At 41.8% G+C, this 12,758-nt stretch overlaps 1 long non-coding RNA gene across 1 annotated transcript; it reads right to left on the bottom strand.

The window, feature by feature from the left end:
- Positions 1-2,827: 2,827 nt before the first annotated feature.
- On the bottom strand, positions 2,828-12,185 carry LOC135982450 (uncharacterized). The gene is made up of 3 exons (XR_010599801.1): positions 12,062-12,185; positions 11,395-11,525; positions 2,828-6,159 (listed from the first exon to the last, which is right to left on the bottom strand). It is a non-coding gene; the product is annotated as an uncharacterized LOC135982450 (long non-coding RNA).
- Between the last annotated feature and the right edge of the window lie 573 nt (positions 12,186-12,758).

Genomic DNA, 12,758 nt, shown 5'->3' with positions numbered 1-12,758 from the left:
CCCAGGTCCTCTAGACATGCTTATTCCACTATAGGAGTGATTTTTTCCTTTTTTCCGTATGTCACTTGGGAAGCTAAACTGAGTATTCCAGAACAAGAGCATTTGCATGGGGGACGGGGACGGGGACGGGGGGGGGGGGACGGGGGGAGGGGGGATTGTATCGGTGTATTGGTAAAACTGCTAAAACTGTCCTGTGTAGACAGGCCTAAAATGGATGGAGGTAAAATGTGGCAAAAAGTTACACTCATAGATTTCTTGGTCTTCCAGGACTTGTCTTCCCTACCTCTGGGAGCAAGCCCATGTCCACAGACTTATGCTAGAAGGGCTTGTGCTAGCTCTTTAAAAATAGCTGTGTAGATTGTGCCTCGACATTGTAACTCAGGCTGGAGCTCAGGCACTTAAGTCCACCTCACCCGACCCAGGCTTCAGAGCCTGGCTCCAGCCCCAGCCCCAATGTCTACTCATCTATTTCTAGTACAAACCCACTAGGCCAAATCTGTGGGCCCGTACTGAGACACTCGCTACCCAGTGTAGTGTAGACATACCCACAGTGGCCAGAGAGGACTGGCATACGGTGCTGAAGAAACTTTATTAAGTGAGGGATTCCTGGCAGGAGATTATTCTCTAGCTCTCTGCTAAAGCCCGTAGTCTGGCGTCTGCTCACACCACTCTGAGACAGATTTGTAAAGGTATTTATGTGCCTCAAGATGCAGATAGGCACCTAGGGGGATTTTCAGAAGCACGTAGGCACTGAACTCAATGGCCCTTAAAGCCCAATATAGAGAGTGAGAAGGAACTTTTTAAAAAAAAAAAAACACCTGATAATGCAAGATGTGATTCATAGCACAAGAGTTGGAAACTGGGCTTCCCCCCTCTTCCTGCTCCTCCTTGGGGAAAGCATAAACCCTCTCATACCGGGGGAGTCCCCATTTTTTCCTTCTTGCCTTGATATACCCCCTTTTTCCACTACTGAAATCCAGTTTATCTCCTCTCATTTTTGTCACCTTTCTGTGAATAGGGGTATGGAGTGTGTGTGTGCGTGTGTCTTCCTAATTGTGTTCCTCTCTGCCTTTCTATCTGTGCCTTTTGTGTGTCCTCCTCCTTCCCCTCATTTTGCCCCTTTTCTATGTTCTCCTTTCTGATTTTCCTCTTTTGGTACTGTACTTCCAACCTCCATTTGGCCCCCTTTCAGTCTTTGACTCTTCTCTGGTCTCTGTTTATTGCTGCCACTCCGTCGTGCTGTCTAGGAAGGATGTTGGGAAGAGGTGGCCTCCTGCCCTTTGCAGAACAGGCACTCTGGGTATGAATGCTTTCCTATCCTGCTGGTATCTGAACTCAAGGAGTTGGAAGGCAGAGCCCTAACTCACAAGCAGCTGCCAGCCTTCCTGCACAGACTTGGAACCTCTTCTTCTCCCTCTGGCAACACAGTGCAAGTTAATACAGACTGGATCTGTATCCATTTGTACCTGACTGTCTCAGGCTTAGAAGGCGACAGTGCTTCTTCCTTGGCCCACCCCATCCCAATCTGGAACCCATACAAATCCCTGGTGAACCCACAGAAGGGCTTCTTAGGTGAGAAGGGGAAACATACTCTCCCAACTTCTGTACTTCCCCAAGCTGGATCTGCAGACCTCGCCTTAGCTCACCAATAGGACAAACTGGGCCTTAAATTCTTTTCAGGCTTTAAAAATTATTTTGTTAAAAATGGGTTTCAGAGTAACAGCCGTGTTAGTCTGTATCCGCAAAAAGAAGAACAGGAGTACTTGTGGCACCTTAGAGACTAACAAATTTATTAGAGCATAAGCTTTCGTGGACTACAGCCCACTTATGCATCCGAAGAAGTGGGCTGTAGTCCACGAAAGCTTATGCTCTAATAAATTTGTTAGTCTCTAAGGTGCCACAAGTACTCCTGTTCTTCTTTTTGTTAAAAATGGCTCCTTTGTTTAATTGTGACAGCAGCATAATTGGGGGAAGAGCTACCTCAGTTATGAGGAGTCTACTCTATTTACTATTTTAACAAACTGAAAATTGAGCTTTTTGAAGTGTAGATGGATTTTCAAAATTACCTCACTTTGCAGAGATGAAACTTTAGACGGCATACTCTTCCTGAAGAGATACACAGTGGATCTCTGTCTTACTTGGAATAGGATATTTATTTGATCTGCTCCCTTAGTGCTTGAGAGAGCTATTTAATGTACTATAAAAAGTTGTGTTTTTGACATGGGAATGTTTCTGTGGCATTATTTTACATAGCAGTGGCTGAGTCTGAAACTTTAGAGTCTCTTTGGACACTGCAGCTGTGATGTGGTTTGAACTGGCATAGCTGAGACACCCTTTCATTCAGTACCCACAAAGAAGTGAAATATTACTGCACGTTTTTGACGTCCAGGACTCTTTGTGCTGGTACCTGTTCTACAAGCCTTCATTGCTATATCAGAGGCACATGACACCTCCCTGATTGATATGAGGACAAATGTATTTTTCTGGTACAGAAGTTTGGAGCAAAGGGATCAAGTCATAAAGTTGGACTCAATATAAAGCACTTAAGGAAAAACAGTTTTGTTTGGGGACAGTGTCATCATGACTAATACTGAGCAAAAGATGGGAGCCAAACATTATTCATATCTTTGGACCTCTTGTTGCATCACGCACTGCAGCTAGAAATTTAGGTCAAAAGTTGGGCATTGCTGAACACCAACCTGAGCTTTCCATAGCAAATTAAATTACTTCAAACATATATTAAAAATGGGGATATGTTACTGAAAAAGGAATGTAGGCACGCTATTCCCTTTTAAAAAAATAAGGGATACCATATAAGGATAATGTTTTGGAGAAGAGGTAAATTAGTACAGTTAAGTATTGATCCACATTAGTATCTTTAGAACTGGAAATAAACTAAGGATGATGTCACTCATACCTAAAGACTGTAGTGTTTCTGACTTAGGCATCTGTTCAGAGCTGTAAAGTCCAATTTATGATTTACTTGTTCTGCCACACAGATGTGTTTCTGTCGCTGGTGAGACGGATATACTGCAACTGTTGCAGACAGAGTTGATGCTCTGTTTCACTTTCCCAGATAGTAATTTTTCAAAGTTCTATTCAACCAGGGCCGGCTCCAGGCACCAGCCCAGCAAGCAGGTGCTTGGGGCAGCCAAGGGAAAGGGGCAGCACGTAGGGCTGTTTGGCGGCAATTTGGAGGCGGGTCCCTCTGGGAGGGAAGCACCTGCTATCAAATTCCCGCCAAAGAAGAAAGCGGCGCAGTGGAGCTGCCGTGGAGTGCCGCTGATCGCAATTGCGATCGTGGCTTTTTTTTTTTTTTTTTTTCCACCGCTTGAGACGGCAAAAACCCTGGAGCCGGACCTGTATTCAACTATTTATTGTTCCACCAATCAATTCAACTGTGGCTACCAATAGCGTTTCCTACTACTCTTACTAGATTTCAGTTAAATGATGAATGGAATTTTATTTAGGGCTTAGTTAAGAGTCCTTTCAGACATGTTTTTACACTTTAATGAATACATCTTAGAATCAATGCTTACTTACCAGACGTAATTGAGAAGAAGGATGATGTAAGGTTCTTAAGGTACAGTTGGGGGAAAAGGACCTGTATTCCATCCCTGGCTCTCCTACATGCTTCCAGTATGAACTTAGACAAAATTTCATTGGGAGTTTTGCCGGAGTAAGGACTATAGAATCTCATCTAGTTTTCTTGGTCTTCATTAATAACATAGCTAGGAAGCATTCCTAGATTGTCACATCCCAAGAGGCCTTTTTATAACAGGCCTTCAGGGTCTACAATTTCATCTACAGTACACTGTATACAAATATTAACTTTTATTTTAATCTTTTTTGCTCTGGGTCAAAAACATTAAAGAACCAGGAGCTAGACAGAAAAAGAGTGAGTATTTAGAATGAAAAGATTAATCATTTTAAAATAAACATATTAAGCCCTATGTGACCAAAATCATTTTTAATAAATGAAAGCTATAATATTCATATTTTGTGAAAGAAAATAGCTATACTGTTATGACTTTAGCTTCCTTCCAACAAAATGGTGTTGTGTTGAATTTCAAGGCTGGCCCTGGAAAGCATCTTAGGTGGAAAGCAAAGATCAACGGTAATGCCAGATTTTACAGTTTATATTACTCAAATGCCTTCAGTGTCTGGAGGAAAGGAAAGGACTGACAGGATCTGGGATGTTATATTCTCACAAATATACTATGAAGAAAAATTTTGTGACTTTTAGAAAGCCAGAGAAAAACAATCTCCTTATTCTTTTAGCTTGGTGTGAAATGTGGGTGTGTGAAATTAAACTCAGGCCTGGCTTTTCAATGTCTCCCGTTTCAGAATGATGTCTATCACAGTGATGGGTATGCCTGAATAATGAAATAGCTACCAGCAAATCATGCTCTACCACAAGATCATATGAGTGCCACCATGCTGTGCTGAAAGAACATGAGGTCATCTTTACATATTAAGAAAATGAAAGCTGGGACTGGTTTCATATTTTTCCCACAGACTTTCCTTTCCACTCTGTCAGTCATATCTGAATGGCTGATGGTTAACAGGGCGCTTTGCTTTATGTGAGGGAACATTTGTCACTGCTTGCTCACAGTTCTCCATAGCAACCACAATGTCTCTGTTTAAGATCCAGTGGAGGTGAGCAAACAGAAAAGTCCTTAAGAAACAGCTTGTCTTAAAAGAAGTAAAATTACACTTTAACTATTTCAACGTCCCTTATCAATAACTGGCCAGTCAGGATCTCATTTTGGTACTGTGAAATGTCAAGCTTATGGAGGGCCAGACTGCCTTTTGGCCTTGTGTAGATGTGTGTGGAAGGGGACAGGGCTCGATGAACCTTCACTCGTTTGCCTACCCCATTCAAGGGCTGGAGACCACCATAGATTTTCTGTGTGGGGGAAGCATAGGGACTACGCTGTGTGCCCTGGGGATTAAGTGCATATCAGCCCAGGGGAGGGAAATGGGTAGGACCCAACAGCACACAGAGTAGGCTGAGATGCAGGTGTAGGGGCAGCATGGAGACTCCCCACGCCCTGTTGCCAACTCTCATAGTTTTAATTTAAATTCTTGCAGTATTGGGTCTATCTTAAAGCCCTAACTCCTGGAGTCATACAATGCTTCCATTTAAAATAGTAAGTTTGCAGCCCTCATCGCTGCACAGTAAAGTTTGAAAACATGACCCTGGAAGTCAACACACCTCCTTACGCCCCCACACACTTTTTAAAATCTCAGTTTCTAAGCCATTTGCATCATTTTATTGGGACCCGACTCAGAATTTTTGAACACGTGGGATTGTCAGTACTGTCCCTTTCATGGTTAAACTGGCTGGATCAAATGTACTACCAGAAAAGACTTATAAGGGGTAGGGAGAGAAGGGAGAAAAGCAAAATTGGCATATTATAGTGGAGAGGACTATTTTCATTGAAGACCTCGATCTTGGTGCTTCTTCAGCCCAGGACACAGTTATTATTGTGTAAATAGGAAGTGTTCAAGTTATTGTATAATTATAGTGCAATTTAGTATTGATGTCTTTACTGAAGAATGGTCAGTGCTTTAAAACAGGTTTAAAATAAATGTTAGCTAGTCACAGGTTCCACTCCCCTACAGCTCCTGGACTTCCTATTTTTTTTTCCTATTTAAAAGAGCTACATTTTGGGGTTTAAAAATGTCCTGATGCAGTATTTTTGCACAAAAAAATAAAAACTTTAAAAGCTGCTTGTAAAGACTACTGAAACTCACAACTCTCAGTTACAGCAGTTGGCAGGCAGAAAGGACATGGAGTGAGCCAGGAAATAAGTTTTAAAGAGTAGCAAACAAAAAAACAAAACAAAACAAACAAAAAAAACCACCCCACTTTTATTAATCTTATATAAAAAAGGATCATCTATAACAGAGCATAAAAGACTGTAATTGCGTCTCATTTCTGTTTTAGTCAACTTTAGTCTCGAGGTTTGTCACCACCAGAACCAAACAATTGAATGGCAGCCATATTATATTCTATATGCAATTTAGGGCTATTGTAGTGTGCTAAACTACTTCTGAAGGACATTATGACTAGGATCTGTCCACTGCTGCAACAACACAGCACCTCACAGACACCTTTCCGTGAAATCAAATCTTGGCTTGCACTGTTACATTCTGCAAGAGAAAAATAATGCCTCAGATTAATTGAGCCTTCTGTGGAATTATGGCTACATAAAAGGCTGTAGTGAGTGAATTTAACAGTGAATGAAAAGCTTCAAAAAAAAAGTAGATGAATGGAAGCAACAGTTTAATGATAATTTAAAAAACAAAACAAAAAACAAAAAGGTACCAAAAATATGATGGCACACCAGGAAGAAACTAAAATTGGCTGGGTAAGATGAAGCTTCCATTCAAACATGCAACTGCAATAGATGTAGTAGGACACAGACAACTACTGGCAAAGTATATTGCAATTTAAATAAATATTTTCTAGTTTCAATTTTCTCTGGTCAGTGTGACACTGTTTTTAATGTACATGCTATAGGATGATTCCAGGAACAATTTACATTTTCAAAACCAACATGCAGTCCAAATTTAAGATTTCTAATATGTAAAGTGGTGGTAAAAATCAGAATCCAATAACATTTATTAAGGTGTAGTCTTCTATAATTCAAACACACAGACATATTGTATCTAGCACCTGTGAGCTCAACTGACATTGCAGCTGTCACAAGTTACTTAATACTTACGATGTTTGAACTCAAAGGGCTCACTTCTAAATTCAAGTGCTCATTTACTGATCTGCAGTACACAAGTGTATGTTTCCACAAATGTAGAAATCTCATCATTTGCACAATCATGGATTTCAGGTAGAAATCAGCTTTTGCTGGTAACAGAGAAGTTGATTTTACTATCATGCTGCAGTTTCTTCATGAAAGAAAATGGACTCTGCCGTAATCCTTATTAATACATTTAGGTCCCAGTTCAGGAACACATCCCTATTCAGAATAGCACTTAAGCAAGTGCTTAGCTTCAAGCATGGGAGTCAAACATCTGCTTATGTGCTTTTCTGAATTGGGGTCTTAGAAATTTTTCTTAAAACCATAGTGTGATTCAAGAGAAGAAAGCTCTACAAAGGGGAAAATGTTAGAAAGTATGAATTGATCTGTATAGCACATTCATGTTGGTTTAATCCCAGAAAGGTCTTCCAAAACATGGTAAAAATACACACAATCTGTTTATTTGTACACTACTGCTCTTTGGAAAAATCTATTGCTAGGTCTTTGCTCCTTAGGCTACGGCTTTATCTCCCTCTTTCCCTTCCCCCCGGCTCTCATTGGGCAGAAGATATTGGATGCTAGAATGCTCTTTAATCTAAGAGATAAAGTCATAAGATCCAGTGGCTGGAAGTTGAAGTCAGCAAAGTTCAAACAAGATGCATATTTTTAATGGTTTGAGTAATTAACCCTGGGAACAGTTTGTAAAGGGATGTGGTAAATTCTGTATCACTTACAGTCCTTAGAATGTAACGGGATATCTTTTTAAAAGATATACTCTAGGTCAATCATGAGCTGTTGGGCTCAGTGCAGGAATTACTGGGTGAAATTCTTTGGCCTGTATTGCGCAAGAGATCAGAACAGATGATCCCTTCTTCCCTTAAAAAAACAAAACAAAAAACAAAACAAAAACAAACACACCTATGACTCATCCGTGATCCATGAGGCCAAATGCTGGTACTCTCCAAAGATAATCCTCAACCAACACCTTAAATTGCAGACTGAAGTTGAGGTACTTCTCCTGGCTCCAAAATGGAAGGGAAACCCAGGGAGAAGAGTAAGAATTCATAAGGTGTTCTACAATTAAGTTTATGGTCAAATGCATCTTGCTTTCTTTGTGTTAATATTTCTATGGGCTTTAGTGGTATTATGTAAATGACTAAGGCAAGCAGGATTTAGCCCAACCTTTTTGCTTCTTTTGTTAGAGTTACTATCATAAACCCTTACAAGAGAGAGTTTGGAAAGCATATTAAACCAGCAGTGGCAATTTCCCAACAGGAACTGTGAGACACTGAAGCAGATGCTACTGATTTTATCTTTGCTGAGAGCTTCCATTGTAACCATTCATTACAAATGTCTTTTAAAAAAAAATGGAGAGCTGACACCCAACTTCATAAAAATTGAATAGTGTCTAATCCTGTCACCAGCTGACTCGTATAGCTGGAATCAGTGCATGTGATATTTCTTTCACCTACTACCCTGCCAGCAATAAATGTAGGGGTAGGAGAATTTTATATAAAGGAAACAGGAAAGAAAAAAAAAATCTGTAAATCTCAATATACAACAGACAACCATACCAGATTACTTCGAAAAACTAATGCAATTGAACCAATATGCTGGCGTCAGTGCTGGGCATTTCAGATGACAAAGCTTGCAATTTTCCAGACTCTTCCACCTTATAACTACTCATTAATTACCTTCATTTGTCAGCTGGCAGCACAAGCAGGGTACAAATGTTTAGTCTGCAGCTTGTGTTAATATCTGGGAGCTGCAACGGACAGAAGGTTTCCAGAACTCTGCTACATAATCACCCTCTGAAATTGCTCAGTTCTGAAACTCGCTTGCAAAACCAGCAGCATATTTTTTTTATTTACTAATAAAGTGACAGCTGAAGATTTTTGTTAGCTGATATTATCTTGTTTGCATTCATAATAAAACCATTCCATAAAATATGGTTATTCTGCCTCAGTAGTGATTCTTCAATATATTTGTCCACAAGTTAATTTTTATTACTACATTTTAGGGCCAATTGTGGCCCAGCTAGCACCGTGGCACAGTAGTGTCAGATAACGCCTCTTAGGCCCCTGTACCCGCTACCTGCATCATGGGCAGTAGCACAGGAGAGGAAATGGCAGCTTTGCAAAGCTGCTACGTTCTCCTATCCCAGGCAGGTGGGTGGAGAGAGATGGAATTGGGCTAGAATCTTCATTCTGTCATCCCCCGCCCCAGTGTGCTAGTCAGCATAGCTGTGCCAGTATACCAGGGAACATAAATTGTTGGGTCTATACCTGGCACAATGCATTTCCTCCCTGTAGCAGCCAGAGAATCAGAAGCCAGAATGCATGTGTAACAGGGTTGCCTTAAACCTGGCATCAGACCCTGTCTCTGCCTCAGTTTCCTTACTGTCATGTAAGCAAGCAGGCCAACTAATTAGCCAGTGCATCAATGAGGCTACTACCAGGATCAGTATTTCATTTCCTTTTCCAAGAGATGCATTATTGTTCAAACACAAACAGTTTGACATCAGTCAAGGCAGGTAAAGCAGGTCCTACCACCTGACCCTTCCTCAGACCTTTGCTTCAGAGGTCTTTTGCAGCTGCCTACACAGCAGATATCCCCAATCAGGCTTTTCATCCAGCATATGTGGCAAGCCCTCCAGCTCCTTTCCCTGATCCAGGGTCTCTTGAAGGAGCCTCCCACTTAACTGAGCTGCCTCCTGGTTTATCATCTCATCAATTAGAAGGCAGCTGAATAGTTACAGTTATGGCCCTACCCAGCTCCCATAAAAGGTCACATCCAACCCTAATCTCCCTCCTAGGCTGCTCTAGGGACAGTGCAACAACATGCTGTTCCTTGCTTTCTCAGCTCTTGTGGCAAAGCCATGGGATTCAGCCCCTACTAGCTGACAATATATTTTCTTCTCCTATAAAACACTCACAAGAGAAGACTGGGCCAGTATTTTTATCATATTTACATCAGGACAGCCCCCTGTATTTTAATAGGGTTGCATTGGTGTAACAGTAAAAGGCCTGATCTTACCCATATGCTTGACTTGATTTAACTTCAACCGATTACTCACCTACTTAAAATTAAGTACATGTACAAATGTCTGGTGCCAAAATGAGGTCCAACTGAGCTATACTCTGCACAGGACATAAGGAGGAGGGGACAGAGATAGCCCTGAGTGTGTGCCCGTCATCCTATTTGTTTGTACAGTGCCTAGCACAATGCAGAAACTACTGAAAACAATAAAAAAAAAAAAAAAGAGAGGCTATTTTAGGCATTTATCTATATTACCTGAGACCATTCTGTTTGACACAGAGAGTAATGTTTAGGCAGCATTTAAATAGACAGTTCCCCACTGAGGTTAACATATTAAGTCATCAATATATTTTGAAAGATAAGCTGTCATATGAATCAGTGGGTACCTGCACCAATTTTGCCCTCAGGGTGAAATTCCTATTGTCGTCAATAGTATTTACGCTCTGTTGCTACCTGCTAGCACGGACGCAGTCTGTAGGTTGTAAGGCTGAATTTTCATTATTGCTCTATGCGCCAATATAACTAAATGTGGATCAAAGCTAAGATTTTTTAAAAATTAAGCTGGGGGCAGAAGACAGCAGGAGCTGCTGACAGGCAGGGCTCCAGCTGCTATACTGGGACTTTGCCACAGAGGCAAGAGAACTTCATCTCTGCTTTACCCCTTCCAGGCTGTTGCTAGAGTGGGCTCTCCTGTCTCCTGTTGTGGGAGGGACCAGCTGACCTGCATGCACAGGTTCAAGCTGCTGCCCCCTAAGAAAGGTAGAGAAGCACCAACCTTAGAGCCTCCACCAGAACAGAAGCACAAAACCCCAAGTATCAGGCATTTTTCATCTATTAGACTTGCTTCTGCCCCTGGCATGGAATTGGCAGCCCCACCACTCCTTTCCTTGCAGTCGATTCCACCTATGCCAGTAAAAGTCTAAGGATCACACAGCATGACAGAAGAATGCAGTAGTGTCCCTAACGAAGGTTCAGTGCAAGGATTGTGCCTTAAACAACTGATCCTTCTAAATCTTAAACGGTCTGTGTATGATCATTCCCTTTTCCTCTACCGGCAGCATGCAGATCAGTGGAGCTGACCCAGTTCTCTTTGGGTATGTCAATTGACTTAGGCTCACAGGGCTCAGGCTAGAGGGCTGGAAAATTGTGGTGTAGCTATTCAGGCTTGGGCTGCAATTTTACAACCTCTTAGTCTGAGCCTGCATCAGCTGACACAGGCCAGCTGTATGTGTTTAATTGCAGTGTAGACATCAGACAGTTAGGGTTTTGGATGCCTTGTCTGCCCTTCTCCTTACAGATAGACAACACCTGTTCTCTGGTGTTGCCACTAAGCATAAGACTGAGAGCCAGGATCTTCTAAACTCGAATGCTAACTCAAACACTGAAATACTGTCGACTTGGACTAGTCACAACTTTTGTCTTAGTTTTCCCACCTAAAAAAATGGTGATAGCAATATTAATGTACACAGGACCCTTGATAGATAGATTAGTTAGGTAATGTTGACCCAATGCTTTGAAGTTGGACAGTGTTATATAAATGCTAAATATTATTAGCCAACACCTATAGGATTATAATACCATGAATAGATACCTAATAAAGAGGGAAGATGTCAGGAATATATAGTAATATTGTGGCTGCAATCGTCACTCAGAGTCTGTGGTTCATCTGTAGAGGCATTTCCTGTGTCATGAGCCCTGAGGCTCAACTCATACGAACAGCCTCTGGAACAATATCAGATGCAATTGTCACATAAAACTTGATTAGCTCAAATCATCTTGCCCTTGTCTAAGAATCAGCACTAGTGGAGCTACATGACTTGGTGAATCAGAGTGATTTCCAAGAGGAGACAAGATCTCACTTTTTTAGAGAAGTTAAGCGATTTGACAAGTCTAAGGGAAAGATCCACAAAGGGACTTAGGTGCCCAAGTTCAACATTTAGGTACCACCGATATTCTCAAAACCACTGCTCAGCTGCCACCTAACACCGCAGGCACCTAGCTTTCCACAGTAGGCATTCACAAAACTACTTAAGTGCTGATGCCACCCCATAACTAATGAGCTGCTCAGAGCTCTACCTCAAGCTGAAGCCCTTAAGTGAGATTCTCCAACTAGATGTTCCCCTGCTGCTCTCACCAGTGGGACCTGATTCTGTAGGCTCTCTCAGAGCATACCTCGGACCTGATAACTGTCACAAAAGACAGGCAGGGTAGTAGGTTGTTTATGTGCATGCATATCTCCTGGTGGTTAGGTCACTCACCTAAAATGTGGGAGCTCCAGTCACTGGTCCACTACTTATATGAAGGTGAACAGCTTCCAAAGGAGAAATTGAGAAAGACATGCCTCAGAATAGCCAACAGCCTGGTGCTTAGGGGATTCACCTAGAACACAGGTGGATTTAAATGCCTACTCCCAATCAGGCAGAGCAGGGACCTGAACCCAGGTCTCTCATATCCCAGGTGAGTGCCCTAACCACTGGATTATTGGCTATACTAGGGTGAGCATGTTCCTTGCTTTCTCCCCCTGCAAGAAAGTCTGTTTCAGCTGCTAGGACATGGGCTATCTAAGCAGCTGCCCTGACTTAGGTACCTAACTCCAGGAGAGGGTTTACAGCTGAGAAGGAAGGCTCACTTGTATGGGCTGTGTAGACAGACATGCCCTGAGTTAGGCATCCAGAGCTGAGAATTCACTTGGCCAGCAGGCCACCTAGGGGTTAGGTATTGTGCATCTAGCTCTAAGGTCTGGTGTAAAGGTTGTTCTGATATAACTATTCTGGTTAGGGGTGAGACTTTTAACCAAAATAGTTATACTGGTAAAGCCCCTCGTGTAGACATAGTTATACCAGTATATAAAGATAACATACTTCCCAAACCAGAATAAGCAATACCATTATAAGCACTTTCATATTAATATAACTGCATCCACATGAAGTGGGGTTTGCAGCTCTAATTACACCA

The sequence above is a fragment of the Chrysemys picta genome, chromosome 3, assembly GCF_011386835.1.
Source record: "Chrysemys picta bellii isolate R12L10 chromosome 3, ASM1138683v2, whole genome shotgun sequence".
NCBI lineage: Eukaryota > Metazoa > Chordata > Testudines > Emydidae > Chrysemys > Chrysemys picta.
Note: the sequence above shows the minus strand (reverse complement) of the source record. Positions and strands in the feature narration are given on the sequence as shown.